This window comes from Acomys minous (assembly GCF_964271855.1).
Source record: "Acomys minous genome assembly, chromosome: 1".
Classification (NCBI taxonomy): domain Eukaryota; kingdom Metazoa; phylum Chordata; class Mammalia; order Rodentia; family Muridae; genus Acomys; species Acomys minous.
The window spans coordinates 46,144,057-46,160,544 of NC_140483.1; the positions used below are offsets into that span (position 1 = coordinate 46,144,057).

The 16,488-nt window shown below is 36.5% G+C and overlaps 1 long non-coding RNA gene across 1 annotated transcript in view; it reads left to right on the plus strand.

Moving 5' to 3' along the window:
• The window catches only part of LOC311606602, a 79,782-nt gene that overhangs the window by 52,546 nt on the left and 10,748 nt on the right, over positions 1-16,488 (plus strand). The gene's annotated exons all lie outside the window — the stretch shown is intronic.

The window sequence follows — 16,488 nt, forward strand, 5'->3', positions numbered from 1 at the left end:
AATAAAACTACTCTAATTTTTAGAATTTTAATTAGTTAATAGATCAAAAAAGATATTTAAATATAATAGCACTGTTCTGAATGAAATTGCCCTCATCACATTTAATATTAAATTGTTTCTGAACATTCAGTTGGGGGGTTGGAGACATGCCTGTTTCAGCAGTTAAGAGTGCTTGCTAATAAGGCAGAGAACCAAAGTTTGGATCCCAGCATAAATACAGCAATGTATCAGTACCTGTAACTCCAGCTACAGGAAATCTATGGCTTTCTTCTAGACTTCTCAGACACCTACCTCAAGGTTGTCTCCTCTTTATCCTCCCTTCCCCCCCCCCCGTGTGTGTGAGTGTGTGAGTTTGTGTGTGTTTGTATGTCTCTCTCTAACACATATACACAGAAATAAAAATAAAAATGAAACCTCCACGTGTTGTAAAGAGATGTTTCTATTGATGAAGAATGCTACGTACACTTATCTGTGGATATAAAGATAACATATATTATGTGTTAAAGAATTATGCTGGTCTAGCACTAGAATATTCATAGTAGAAGTAACAGGTTAATTTCTAAGGTCTATGACCTCACTAGCCTGCAGAAGCTGGTGAGGTTTGTGGTACCAGGGGAGACTTTTTCTGCTATTAAGTGGGCCTTAAGTCTAATTAGAGAATTGAGGGTTGCCACATGCAAGGGTCAGTTATTGCAACATTTGCATGTCTTGCAACACTGGTAACTGTCATGTTTCATTGATGGTCCAGCTGTATCACACTTTTATTTGGTTCCCTCCCTTAGTAGCTTGTATTTTATTTTCTAGAACCATGGAAGAAAGACTGAAAGAAAAACTCTTTCATATCAGATCCAGCTGTGTCATCAGAACCAGAATCCTAAGTGTGTGGTTTATTCAACCAAAGGGGCCACACTCCTGGAAGGCAAATAGGACTACATAAGCATCTATATTCTTTGGGAGTTATTTGGACCATCGCAGCTAACCATTTGAAGGGAGGGTTCTTATACCTGGTACTGGGATTTTTATTACTCTATGGTTCTTTCAGAGAACATTGGCAGCCAAGTGATATATCTTCATTTGAGACTGAGTATGCGTGTGTGGGGGGTGTGTGTGTGGAAGGGAGAGAGAGATCACAGGTTGCCAATACAGTACATCACAGTCCCTGTATCTATATTTCAGGAAATATTATGGAAGAAGAAGTAGAAGGATTATGAATCAGAATACCAGGATGTCTGCTAAGAAACAGGTTGCCCTTGAAATGGATAAACAAAACTAGAACAATGAGAATATCAATGAATATTATAATATAAAAGGGAATAATTTTCTGATCTTAGACAAAGAACTATAAGCAATTAATTACTGTTTGGAAAAATATAGCTAACCTTTTCATGGATTAAAAAAAATGTATTGGTTTTTCAATGTAGAGGGCTCACCTTGAAACATATATATATATATATGTGTGTGTGTGTGTGTGTGTGTGTGTGTGTGTCTGTGTATGTGTGTGTACATGTATGTTACAATAATAATTAAATAAAAAATGGCTCTAAATATGAGAGCAGGGAACCATAAAAGAAGTTTGAGAGAATTGAGATGGGCCAGGAAGAGCAAAGGGAGCAAGGAAAGTGATTAAATTCCATTTCAATTAAAAACATATAAACTTTTAAAATTACACTTTTGAAATTGAGTTCACTCTCATAGAATTTTTAAATTTCCAAATTGAATATAGATGGTATATAATATTCATTGTACTGTTTGGAATCTATTTGTCTCCTTGTGTTTTGTAGGACTTCCATTTATCTCTAGGATACAGATACAGCAAACTTCATATGTGTGAGGGAGTCATCATCTATTTTCCAAATCCTTGATTTCTTCATATCTGATTATTTACACATCACCCCAATTTAAGCGACATTTTTATGTATCTCCTGAAATAAAAAGATTACCTTACTTTAAGATCTTTAAATGTTTCTGCAGTTTTCTTTTTTTTTATCCCTGTATAGTCACATTTTTTGGTTTTAGAATGTGCGCAACTGATAGGATGGATCACCACTTCATATCCGTCATCACCCCAGCCTTGATTCTTCTTGTTTGTATTGTTTGCAGCACTTGGCCTGCTTCCTCCTCACAGACATATACAGGCTGTCTTTTTAGGGACAGCCTAGAGACTGCCAGAACATTTCTAAATCATAACAAGCTAAATCTGCATTACTAGTTACACTGGCTGATTTTCTGCTAATGCCTGTATTATGATGAAATAGAAAAGTCTACCAAATCCCTGGTTTTAAAATAATTGCAAACAATGTTTTAAGATATACTAAGAATTGTCAGCACCACAGGAATAAACCATGCTTTCAACAAATACATGCGCATGCACACACACACACACACACACACACACACACACACACACACACACAAACACATAGGCCACACGTGCCTTGATTCAGTCTTATACATTCTTATGATCTGCAGTGCCACTGGACCTGGGGGACTCCTTTACTATCGAATATTGTTCTTTAGTAAAATCAGTTAATCAGAAGAGATGATTTTAATGTGTGTATACATGCCTATATAAAAATATATTCCTCTAAAGTATCTGTGTTCCGTTTCACCAAGTGATGACCTAAACTAGACATGCTTGATGCCGTCTAATGAAACGTGTTAACCAAACTTGATCTATGTGTTCCAACTTTAATAGAAAAAGCATTATCGACATGTCTCCCCAATTTATACTTTAAATATCAAAATATGCAGTGGATTTCTGAGAACACTCTTGTTGACAAAATTTATTTGCAGAGTTTTAAAATTAATCATAACCAAAGAAAGCAAAGCAAAACTCAGTGAAGGGAAAATATATCTGGTACAAAACTCAGAAAGTCTTAATCATGAGGGTCCTATACATATATGATCACCCAGAGCAACTATGTTCCAAGGATTCCTGACTCTCATCCGTTAGCATACAAACATGGATACTTATTTTTTTTATTATAATAACTTTTGAGGGATACATCCCACCATACACTACTTTTATGGTCTCGGGTATCTTTCACTTAATACGTTTCTTGTTTATACATAAATACTTTTCTACCCAGTGCTTTAATTCTTCTCTACCTATTCGCTCTTTTTCTAATGATCTCTGTTGATTTACATCTTGAGGAAGAAAAAGAAGTCTAAATGTCAACTTGTCTTCTGACCACTACAAAAAGAAACTTCCCTGACTAAGGCTGGGAACTCCCAGGGTAAATGTGTATAAACATAAATATTTAGAGACAATTTTAAAATGTACTTATCTAGCAAAGTGTGAAGATTAGGTTCTACCCTGGGATGATGTATGTGTTTGCTCAGCATGTGCTTGTGACCAGGATTAATCAGACTAGGCAAATCCCATCCTATGCTGCATCTTTCAAATCTGACCAGAAAGTGTTTAGTTACCTGGTAACAATCATGTTATGATTGCACCAGTGGACACATTTGGTCTGACAGGTTGATATTGCAGCACACAGAGTCCAACACTGGGTAAGAAACCGATGTCTTTTCTCTTCCAGCAGGCTGCAAAGCACTATCAAAACTAGCCAACAGGGAAGATGCGTCCCAGTTTTAAAGATAGATTTCTCTATTACTGTGAACAAAAATGTAGTATCATCAGCAATAGGGCCTTACCTTATAGTTATGCTGAACAACTAAGAGCAATGGCAATTGTCCGTGCTTTTTTGAAGACCCCTATGGTCTCCCTGACTGATAACTCCTAGGGAGTTATTCCACCGCTATTTAGGGTGTTGGAAAAATCCAAACGTTAGTCGTTTCAGACTGTCAGTATCAAGCAAACCATAGGCTTCACATGTTCTCTTAAATCGCCTCCTCTTTCTCTCTGTTTACACGTTTCGCAAAATGTTCTTCTTCTGTCCACCAACAGATTTTTTTTGCAGTTTGGCTATGCATTCCTTTCTATTCTGCCCAGTTGACAGGGTCACACTCATATTCCTGTAAAAAAAAATGTTGGCTTTTCATTCTCTTGTGGTGAGCATAATCTCTGATTGATTTAGGGGAGGAAAGGAAGTAAGCTATCTAACTTCTTAGAGTGATAGAAATGTTAGGGAGCTATTAATACACCTTAGGTAAAGGGGCATGTTCGCATGTCGTTGGGCTTTTTAATGTGTTTTGTGATCAGATTTTTTCCTCACCAAATTCATTAAGAAGCTGCCTCAGATATTGGTCCCTGTCCATTTCTGGGATCTTATCCAGACACCTGATTAATCAGATTCTCCCTGCCAGGCTTTGTGTGTACTCCTGGCAGCAGACGTGTTTAAATGTTTACACCATATTCCTTTCTCTGTTCCTCTCAATAACATCAGGGAGCCCCAAGTGATCACACTGTTTCTGCTGCTGCACTGCCCTAAGTAACATGGCATGTAACGTACTGATCCTGAACATGACGTCTATTTTAAGGCAGCAACTACCCTACCTCAGTGACTGAACAAATTGACTCAGAAATCTGCATTTTAAAGACCCCTAGATCATGTGTTGCCAAATTTAAATAATATTGTGAAATCAGAGCATGAAGAAACTTTCACAGTTTTCCAGATTTCTGAACAAGCAAGGAATCTGAACTGAGTCTGGATACTTCAGACTCAGTCACCCAGATATCTAAAGGGCGGGGACTGCTTTTATTTTGGCAAAAATGAAATGGTACCTGCTCTAGTGATCTGTTAAGTTCATCCTCCTGCATTTTTTAAACACTTAAACTAGAGCCATCATTTTGAAAACATCAGACGATAAGCATGATGACCCTGGCTTCACACATACAGGATGGCAGAAGAGAAAGAAAGCATCTGCCTTTGCAAGCAACTGAACTAAGTCTCTGCCTATAAACTTCCTGTGAACTGTGGAAGAATTCCTTCTGTAATCCACCCTTATTTGAGAGTGTCCTCTTTCCACTTCTGAAGGATTAGTTAGTAGGTTCTTACTCTGGGCTTCTTCATGTTCCATCTAATATTTTTTTAAAATCCATTTAGGTTTTCTTTGTTTCTCATACATTACACTTTTACCACAGTTACCTTTCTCTGTACTCATCCTAGTCACTCCCTACACCTCTCCTATCCCCCTGGTTCATTCCACCTCCACCCCCACCCCAACCCCTACCCCCACCTCCACCCCAACCCCCAGTTTCCCTTCAGAACAGAACAGGCTTCCCAAGGGTATCAACCAAACATGGCATAACAAGATAACAATGAAACTAGGCACAAACCCTAATATCAAGGCTGGACAAGACACTGCAGTAGGAGGAAACAGGTCTGAAGCTCAGGCAAAAGAGTCAGAGACACTCTTCACTCCCATTTTTAGGAGTCCCACAAGAACACATGTGGAAGTCCTAGCTCAGACCCATGCAAGTGTCAGTATTTGTCACTTCAGTCTCTGAGAGCCCCATAGGAACCCCACATCAGACTGTAAAATCTTTCACCGTTTTGATTTTCTAATGCCTAGGTTTCTACTGCGCCAGTGACACAGTAAAGCTATATTGCAAATATGCATTGCCCTCCACTCGCAGCAGTATTAACAGAAGCCTCCTCCTAACTGGTACTCAGCACTGGATTCAAGGACTTTAAAAATGGAGGAATTAGAAATAAAATTTGTGGCAATACTTTCTGTGTGCTTACATGTAGCAGCTCTGTGCTTGCTATTCTTTTCTAGTGCATATAACTTCTATTTTGTTATTTTCTCCATTGTAGTTATAAATAAACAAAAGCTTAGGAAAAAAGGAAATTAATTGGCTATTGTTTGGTAGCTGTTATGTGCTTATAGCCAGAAAAGATAGCGGCCATTTACCAGCCATAATTTTATCACTGGAAGTTCTATATCCTTAGTTGGATTTTAAACTAATATGTAGTTATATAGTAGATATCCTTAGTAAAAATTTTACACAACAGGAGCTAAAGAGATGTTTCTAAGGCTACAAATACTTTCTGCTTCCATTTGGTGACCAGAGATGATGAAGTAGTTCATGGCTGTCTGTACCTTGAGATCTGAAGATCTTGATGTCCTCTTCTGACCTTTCTAAACTCAACCTCGGTACACATGCATATATGCATGCCAAGAGTCATACTCAAAAATAAGAAGAAGTATTTATTTAAAATTGAAAATGAAAGGAAGTTTAAAATAAATATCTAAAATAAATATATGTACAGATCAAATATAACTGTCTCTTTATTTCATTTTATAAGTTACTATTATCGATATTCTAGTCTTCTCCTCAAATTTTATGCCATTTGCATTGTTATTTATAAACATCTCACATGCAAAAAACCATAGGGTCACATAGACAATTGAGTTTGTTACTTAATATGATTCTAACAGGAGTAATAACATTAATAAAGTGGGTCATAATAATTTTAAATGAAGTAGGTTGTAAACTATGAGAATAAATAATTTTAATATTATGTAAATTTTCTCATTTCTCTGCTGTATAGAAAAATAACATTAAATTTATTTTCTACTTTGGACTACAGGCAAAAAATATGTTGATAGACTTTCACTGATGAAACCTTCTATATAACTATGAAATATACTAATGTTCTTTTATTTCCTTTTTTATTAATTTATTCTTCTTACATCTCAATGGTTATCCCATCCCTTGTATCCTCCCATTCTTCCCTCCCTCCCATTTTCCCCTTATTCCCCTCCCCTATGACTGTTCCTGAAGGGGATTACCTCCCCCTGTATATGCTCATAGGGTATCAAGTCTCTTCTTGGTAACCTGCTGTCCCTCCTCTGAGTGCCATCAGGTCTCCCCCTCCGAAATTTGTGGATAAATGGATTGAGCTAGAAATGATCATAATGAGTGAGTTAACCCAGAAGCAGAAAGACTCAAATGGTATATACTCACTTATATCTGCTTATTAGCCCAAGGGACATGTCCCACGAAAGCCTTCACTTACCAGGAAACTGAGACAGAGGGGAGGACATTCTATTGGGACTCTGGATGAGAGAAGCATGGGAGAATGGCAAAGTAGAAGGATCCAGAGGGTACTAGAAACCTACAAGTAGAACATTATGATAGGCAGATTTGGGCCCAGGGGTCCCGCTCAAACTAAGGCACCAGCCATGGACAATACAGGCCATAAACTTTAAACCCCTACCCAGATCTAGCCAATGGTCAGAACATTCTCCACAATAGAGTGGAGAGTGGGATATGACTTTCTCATATACTCATGTTCTTTTAATTTAAATTTGAGGTATTTTATTTAAGGTGGTTTTTCATTTACTAAGTATTGGTTTTGTCTGTGTTTTTGTTTTTGTATGTGTGTGTGTGTGTGTGTGTGTGTGTGTGTGTGTGTGTGTGTGTAGTTGTAGGCTACAGTACTGAAACAAAATTTCAATATTGCTCTTTTTATTGTGTTTTTACAATGCCTTGAGGATGGAGCCTAATCTACTTATCATAGAAACACATATCTTTAGTTCTGGAAGTATGTACCTTTCCAACTTTATCTCTCATTTATATCTTATATGACTTGGTAATAAATACCTATCTTCAGTTGACTAAATATGCTCTTGAACTCTCTTTGCTCCCCTGTCCTTCCAATTTGTGGAGTTGTTACTGAACTTGAGGGTTATAATCTATATGTTAACAAGCAGGGTTTGGCCACCAGTCCTTGAAAAGTCAATTAAACAGACAAATTAATACTATAAACCAATAAAAAGAGAATATTTCAATGAATCCCCACTGAGAAGCACTCCAGTGCCTCCCTAAAGTTCATCTTGAAGGTCTCATGTGATATTAATATTTAGTAGAAGACAATGGAGATGTGCATCTAAATAGTACCTACCAAGATAACCCAATAACCATTATCTGGGCTGAAGAATATTCTTAGTTCATTAGGAATCAGTATGTTTCATATGAGGCCCTTTGAACCAGATGCCTTGCTGGTGGCTATGGATCATGCCTTTAATCCCAGTACCTGGGAGGGCAGTGGCAGGCAGATCTGTGTGAGTTTGAGGCCATCCTGGTTTACAACGTTAGTACAGGACAGCTAAGGCTACACTGAAAAGCCCTGTCTCAAAACAAAACAAAACAAAACAAAAACAAAAACAAAAAACAGAAAAAATAAAAAAAGGAAAGAAAAATAAATGCCTGATATAATTTCAAAATGTTTAGGAATATCACTTAGGGACAGATACTATTTTTAGGCAATAAGTAGCCCTGCTTTTACTCTGTACACACAATAGACTCTAGCAGACCTGAAATCTCCATTTTTGTGTGTGTTGTATTTTTTTACCATTGTAATCTGCAACTTCCCCTTTAGTTATTTATAGGTGAAGAGGAGGCCATTGAGGAAAAACATTGTTAGCGCTTTTCATCGTTATACAGCCAAGTTCTTCAAGTTTTCCTGGTGTATTGTAGATAATCATTGCTTCACTCAGCAACATAAGTAAGATCTCCATTATATCCCAGCCAGCCAATGCTCTAGATATGAGATATTTTTAGGCTAAAAGCTAATGTTTTTTTCCTGTAAGTACATTAAGCAAAAAAAATTATATATATATATATATATATATATATATATATATATATATATATGAGTGGCTGAGAACAAGAGTGTCTCCTAGTCTAAGCAAGTTTAAAGATTTTGCACCAAGGAAAAGACCAAGTACATGTAATAGGTTGTGGCAGAATATAGAGTTTATTCCATGAAAAAGTACCACATACATACAGATACGTGCTGATTGTCTTAGTTTTGTGTCATTAGTTTGCTATTATTGATGTAATCCAATTCCCCTGAAGACTGGGAAGATAGCTTCATTAACAAAGTGCTTGCTTAGAAAATGCATGGGTCTAAATTTGATTCCCCAAAACCCATGTGTAAAGTCATTGTAGGTGTACAGATAATGTCAGAGTTGGGGAAGCAATAACAGAAATTTGCTTTGATTATTTTTTAACAGTCAGCATACTCTACTTGGTTATATTCAGGCCTCTGCACATACATGCACACATGTGTCCACTCACTGGTACACGTGAATGTGCACCTTCATATGTATGAACATGCACTAAAGTACCACACATATATCAGGAAAAATGTGCCTTTGAGAGTGGTTTGCATAAGCTTTATAAATGGTCTCTTAATCAGGGAAAGGAAAAGTTAAAACAAAAAATAGAGAAGTGTTCCAGGCTCTTCCCCACTTTTCCTTCTAACCAATTTAGTGTGTCTGGTTTTATGTTGAGGTCTTTATTCCACCTAGACTTGAGTTTTGTTTATGGTGATAAATATGGATCTAATTACATTTTTCTACATGTAGTCATCCAGTTAGACCTGCACCATTTATTAAAGATGCTTTACTTTTTCCATTGCATAGATTTGACTTCTTTACCAAAAATCAAGTGACCATATGTGTGTGGATTCATTTCTGGGTCTTCAATTCAATTCCATTGGTCAACCAGCCTACTGCTGTGCCAGTACCATGCTATTTTAATCGAGGTTGCTCTATAGTACAGTTTGAGATTGGGTTTAGAGGTTCCTCCGGAGGATCTTTTATTGTATAAGATTGTTTTAGCTATTCTGAGTTTTTTGTTTTTCCATATGAAGTTCAGAATTATCTTTCAATCTCTTTTAAAATTGTGTATGTATTTTGATGGGTACTGCATTGAGTCTGTAAATTGCTTTTGGTAAGATGGCCTTTTTTATTATGTAATTCTCCCAATCCATGAACAAGAGTCTGGAACACATTGGCACTTTTGGAAATTTGGACAACTTCCTGAACAGACACCAACATCCCAAGCCATCAACGGTCAATAAATGGGACCTCATGAGGCTGAGAAGGTTCTATAAGTCAGAAGGCACTGTCAACAGAACAAAGCGACAGACCCCAGACTGGGAAAAAAATCTTCACCAACCCTACATCTGACAAAGGTCTAATATCCAAAGTATATAAGAACTCAAGAAATTAAACACCACCAAACCCAATAATCCAATTAAGACATGGGGCTCAGAACTAAACAGAGAATTTTCAACTGAGGAATATCGAATGGTGGAAAAACACTTAAAGAAATGCTCAATGTCTTTAGGCACCAGAGAATGCAATTAAAATGACTCTGAGATTCTATCTTACATCCATCAGAATGGCTAAAATAAAAAACTCTAGTGACTGCACATGCTGGTGAGGATGTGGACAAAGGGGAAACACTCCTTCATTGATGGTGGGAATGCAAACTGGTATAACCACTTTGGAAATCGATATGGTGCTTTCTCAGAAAACTGGGAATAGGGCTTGATCAAGACCCAGCTATTCCACTCCTTGGAACATACTCAGAAGATGCTCCACCACACAAGGGCATGTGCTCAACCATATTCATAGCAGCCTTATTCATAATAGCCAGAACCTGGAATCAAACTAAATGCCACTCAGTTGAAGAATGGATTTAAAAAACTGTGGTACATTTACACTATGGAATACTACTCAGCTATAAAAGACCAAGAAATTCAAAAATTTGAGGAGAAATGGAAGAAACAAGAAATGATCCTACTGAGTGAGTTAACCCAGAAGCATAAAGACTCTCATGGTATATACTCACTTATAATTGGTCACTAGCCCAAGAGGCATGTCCCATGGAAGTCTTCACTTACCAGGAGATTGGGATAGTTGTGAGGACATCCTATTGGAACTCTAGATGAGAGAAGTATGGGGGAATGGGGAAATAAAAGGATCTAGAGGGCCCTAAACACCTACAACAAGAATATCAGCATGAGCATATTTGGGCCCAGGCAGTCAGCACAAACTACTGCTCCAACCAAGGACAATACTTGCAGTAAACATCAAACCTCTTCTCAGGTCTAGGCAATGGACAGGACATTCTCCGCAGTTGATTGGACAGCAAGGACTGCCTCAGACATGAACTCTGGTGCTCTACATTTGATCACGTCCCCCTGGTGAGGAGGCCTGGTGGCACCTGGAGAAAGAATAAGCAGACTATCAAGATGAGATTTGATAGCCTTTGGCCATATAGTGAAGGAGGAGGTCCCCTTCCATCACAGACATACAGGAGGGGAATAGGGTGAAAGTGGGAGGGAGGGAGGAACAGGAGGATACAAAGTATGGGATAACAATTGAGATATAATCTGAAGAAATTAATTATTTAAAATAAAAAAGAGAAAAGTGAAAAGGACAGAAAACATAAAAGAAATGAAAAGACAATAAGGACGTTGATGAACATAATGGGAAAAGGGAAGCATGTCTACTTGTCACTTTTACACAGACGCTACACTACCATTTTCTTAATGACTGATAAAATCCCTTCATTCCTGCATTCAGTGCTCTATGAAATCTGATGATGCAATAACTACAATGCTGTTAGGATGGCAGAGAGAAGAACTCTAAGCCACGTGTAGGTTAGTTCACTTCTTTAGGAGTACCTATCTAGACAGTGACAGAAGGAGATTTTGAGAGAACCAATGAGCCTCATATGATTAGCTGCAGCCCCACAATAAAAAACTTGTGTATAAGATGAGCAAAGGATATTTTTCTGTATAAATTCCAAATGAGGTTTTCTAAAAGCACAGGCGGCTAATCATGTACTTTACTGCCAGGCCTGGAGAAACTGTTCTCCTAAACTACTTGGTATTCATGATTTGATGACTTACTCCAAAGTCCCTTGGATCTCTCTCTAAAAGACTATAGCAGGAATACTAATGTGGGTAAGAATTATTTTATATCTTCTAGCTTAAAATGGAAAGGATAACACTGTATAAATAAAATATTATAGATAGTACTTTATTAAACATAAAAGCAATTGTCTTTTTTATTATATCATTAATAGACATTTAAATCTCCTGCTTGAAGAAAAAAATGTTAAATGAAGTAGTGATATTTGAGTTTAATTGTAGTGCAAAATATGCTAATACATCAGTAAAATGTAAGTTAATGAGCCTAATTCTTACTTTTATAATCTTAAGAAATCTATCTCCACATGGTCTAGTCTCTTCAGAGCCTGGTGTGAAGAACAAGGAGAAATCACTGGACTGGATATTTTAGGTACTGTTGATGTAAGGCTACTGGTGTGTCTTTTAGAATAATGCTTTTCTCAAAGACCTAGGTTCTTGGGCACACTATGACCATAAAAGTAAGCCCTAACACACGTGACTTCCTTCTGATTCTTCCCTCAAGAATTTGAAGAATAAAATGTATGGAAGACAGAGGGTAAATTTTAAAGAGAATTTTATTTCATATTCATAGATAAGAGCTTAAAATGAAACAAGGGAGGACGGGAAATGAAGGAAGGTAAGAGAGAGAGAGAGAGAGAGAGAGAGAGAGAGAGAGAGAGAGAGAGAGAGAGAGAGAGAGAGAGATCAGGATATTTACATTTATATCAAGAGGGAAGTATATCATTCATCCATATCCTAGTCTTGGGCCATTTATAAGGCTGATACCGGAATCTGGGGTGAGATACAGAAAGGGAATGAGCTACTCAGTGCAGGTGGTTCATCTGATCTTCTCCAGGGCTCATTTCAGTTAAAGTCACAAGTGGCCTTTAGATAGAAGTGCTTATTTAGGAATTATCAAAGAAATAGGAGACAGAAGTTTCTTCTGGGATTGCTGTTCTTCAGCTAGTACATTCACCAGGTTCTATATACTCATTCTCTTATGTAAACATAACCTTTAATTCCTAAGTGAATACTTAGGAACCAGACAGGGGGACAAAGACACCAATACTTCTGAAGTTCCTCTTCCAGGAAGCACATACTCAGAGCTACAGCTCTGGAGTTGTACTTTACCTGGCCGGTCCCTGCCTTTTGTTCTCGGGACTGGGACAAGTTCCTATGCACCACAGTAGAAAAGGAGGAAAATGGGACTCCAGAAGCCTAAATTCTCATTTTGTATCTATTACTTAAGACATGTTATTTAAGAAAGACATTTTATTTACTATTTTTACTTTTTATTTGTGTTTGAGATTATAATGTAATTGCAATAGTTCTCCCTTTGTTTTCCTCCCTCCAGTACCCTCTCATATGCCTTTCCTTGCTTTCTTTCACTTTCATAGTCTCTTTTCTTCTTTCATTGTTATTTCATGTCTATATATGAAAATATATTTCTAAATACTACATGTGTAATCTAGTATGTGTAATGTTACTTGTACGTATGTAGGGCAGGCCATTTAGTATTAGATAATCAATTCAAGTCTTCTTCTCTGGAGCAGACTTCTTTATTTGTCTTTAGTTCTTGGTGCAGGTTTAAGGCCTCATGGGACTTATCCTTTCCACTTTGCATGTCTATTGTTAAGTACAAAAAACTCAGCCAGTTTGTCTGTTTTTATGATGTTGAAAGTTATCAAATATAAATCTATACTTTCTGTTAAGTTATATGTATGTGTGTAATTACAGTTGTGTATGCTTTAAAAGAATTACAAAAAAGACTGGCCTTTACTATTAAATGACTAATTGAAGGATTTTTTGTCCTAACTTTTCGTCACGGTTTTTTTTTTTTACAAAATTTAAAAATAAGTGTATTATCAACATTAGCATCATGGATATTGTTCACTTTATTTTTCATATGTACAAATTAGAGGACCCACAGGACTTTAAAGATCAACATGGCTCAATTTGTTTCTATTAATTTCTGTCTGTGGTACTGCTATTCTCCAACAGACTTTATAATTATTTATGTCAATAGTTTCTCACTTCAGTAATTCTTGTACTGACAATGACAGTCATTCAAAACGATAATTCTCACAGAGACATTGATCTAATGTTCTTTTACAAATGACTTATTTTCATTGACCCCTATTAGTTCCACAAATAATATGGTATACTGGGACATTTTTACATATACATGTAAATGGATCATATTAACTCCTCTATTGTCCTTTCTTTTCTCCTCTATTTCCTCTTCTACAACTCTAGTGGTTTCCATTTTCACTTTCATGCACTAAGTTGTTTCTACTAAGTTACATATACCAGAATAAATGTACAAATACCTCTGTTTTCTGGGCTCACTTTGATTACCAAAATGATGTATAACTTCATCATTTTCTCGGGAAACAAAATTATTTGATAATCTAGCTAAGAGTTTGCATAGAGGAGTAGAGATAGGATAGCTCTGAGACCTATTTTAGCAGGCTTCTGGTTATAATTCTACCTCTCAGTGGTCATTAGTTGTACATAGTTATTTGTCTCCGGCTGAGACCCATTGAGACCCTTCCCCTTCTGAATCAGCATCTCGGTTGCTGTTGCCATTCTTCTGGTCTTGTGTATACAGCAATTTTTTTTCAGAGGGACTGTTTCACAAAGGATTTCTTGGTATTTTGGCCCTGGTAATCTTTCTTCTTTCTCTTCTGCAATGTCCCTTGCAAGAGCTCTGATACGGATGTTATCAACTGCAGCAGGAGTGCATTGTGTCCATATGTATTTTTCTGTGATGACCACTATTAGGTGTAAAGAGAAGCTTCATTGATGAGGAGTGGTAGGCACATTTGTAGACTCCATGAGAAGTGTTATCTAGGAATATTTCTTAGCATCAGGAAAAGTGGTATCAATTACAGAGAGGAAAATGACTAGGATTTGGGTAGTATCTGTACTCAGGGATAATCTCTCTTTTCATTTATCTTTCATTCTTAGGTTTGTTGGTAGGAGTTGAAAAGAAAGAAGGGGCAATATGTAAATACATCATGAGAATAGGACAAAAAATAGATTAGTGAATCTACTCCTCTACTTCATACCTTAATTGTTACTCACAAGGTTATTTTTAATTCACTAGTATAGAATTTTGTATATAGAGGAAAAATAAGTTTATCTGTAGATACTTTGGCATAGAATTCAAAGTTAAGATTATTCTTCAAAAACATAATATATATTTCAACTCTAGTATGCAGTTTGCTACCCATACAACTAAATTATAATGCAAGGTTTATTTCCAATACTTTGAAAGTGCTATTGCAGCCTGTTTAGAAAATGTTAAGTTATACAAGTTAATTGTTAGTTGATCAAATCATGGTCATATCAATTACTAGTCTATTTTTTATCACAAGAATATACATGCAAGGTGTAACACATAGATATGATTCTATAGAAAGATCAGGTAAAATAGTTAGATAAGGTCTTGAAAAACCTCAGAGACATACAGAATATAGCATTTAAAGATGTTTCTGTTATTTTAAAGATTCTTTGACAAGATGGCAGGTTAACTGCTGTCTCTACCCAGGCTACCTCAAAAATGATGATGAGCATCAAAAACCTCCTTATGGAGATAGCTTCAAATGTGGCAAAGAAGCGAGTGGGCAAAATGTCCTCATTTCTGCCACAGACAGAATTCTGCATAAAAATTGGCAAGCCTGGATGCAGGCAGTGTCACAGCCAAACTTTGCCCAGCCAGGGTAAGCATATCCTCAATAGTTCCTCCCTCACAAATATGTCTGTCAGATATGTTGGGCCAAAAGGCTGAAGATAATGATCCAATGTCATAGAGAGTTTGGGGTGACTGCTACGGTCTCTGTCATCTTCTTATTTGGGAATCTGCTAACTTGCACCTCCTATGTACTCAGGAAATTAATTTTATTCCTTCTCAAGACTCTGATGGGGTTGAAAACCACATAGTTTTGCTTTATAATTAAGCTCAGTTGTTTAGGGGTTAGGATGTTCTTAAGATAAATTTTGTCTTTTTTTTTTTTTTTTTTGAGACAAAGTTCTCTGTGTAGCCTTGGCCATCCTAGACTCTCACTTTGTAGACCAGGATGGCTACTGACAGTGATCTGCCTGCCTCTGCCTCCTGAGTGCTGGGATTAGAGGTGTGCAACATCATGCCTGCCTAGATAGATGTTTTAAGTTGATAATGACAAGATATGATAGATATTGATTTATATTCAGAATTTTAGACACACTAAGATAGGAAAAACATTTTCTTCAACATTGCCAAATACAAATAGCCAAAACACTAAGAATGTAAATTTATGTAATTCCTGATTGTGTGATGGGTTTTCTTATTATACGTAGTATATGTGTAATAGTATAAATGTATATGGAAAAAAATAAAAAGAAACCTTTGATAATAATAAAAAAGTAAAAAAAATAGTATACGTAAATGATTCATTAGAGTTCAATATAAAAACAAACAAACAAGAAACAAAACAAAGCAAAAAAAGAGAGATGCTGGAAAAGAGCAGGAATTAGAAGCCTGAACACATTTCAAACCACTATACCATTACCTAAGCAGAAAACACAGATGAGGGAAAAGCTGAAGGCTCTAGGAAAAAATTTGAAAAACTTGAAAATTTATTTTAAAAGAAGCAAAGATAGTCCAAAAACAGAAACCAAACAAACATACAAAAAACAAAAAAAAATTATAAATGACTACTGAGACAAAAATAAAATAAAAAATGAGTGATGGACTGCATTAGTTTCCAATAGTAGCATAGAAGCTATTATTAATTTAGTTACTTTGAGTAATAAAATTCATTTTTCTTTTACATTTTGGAGGTCAGAGTCTAAAATGTGTTAGCAGTACTGCCTTTCTTCT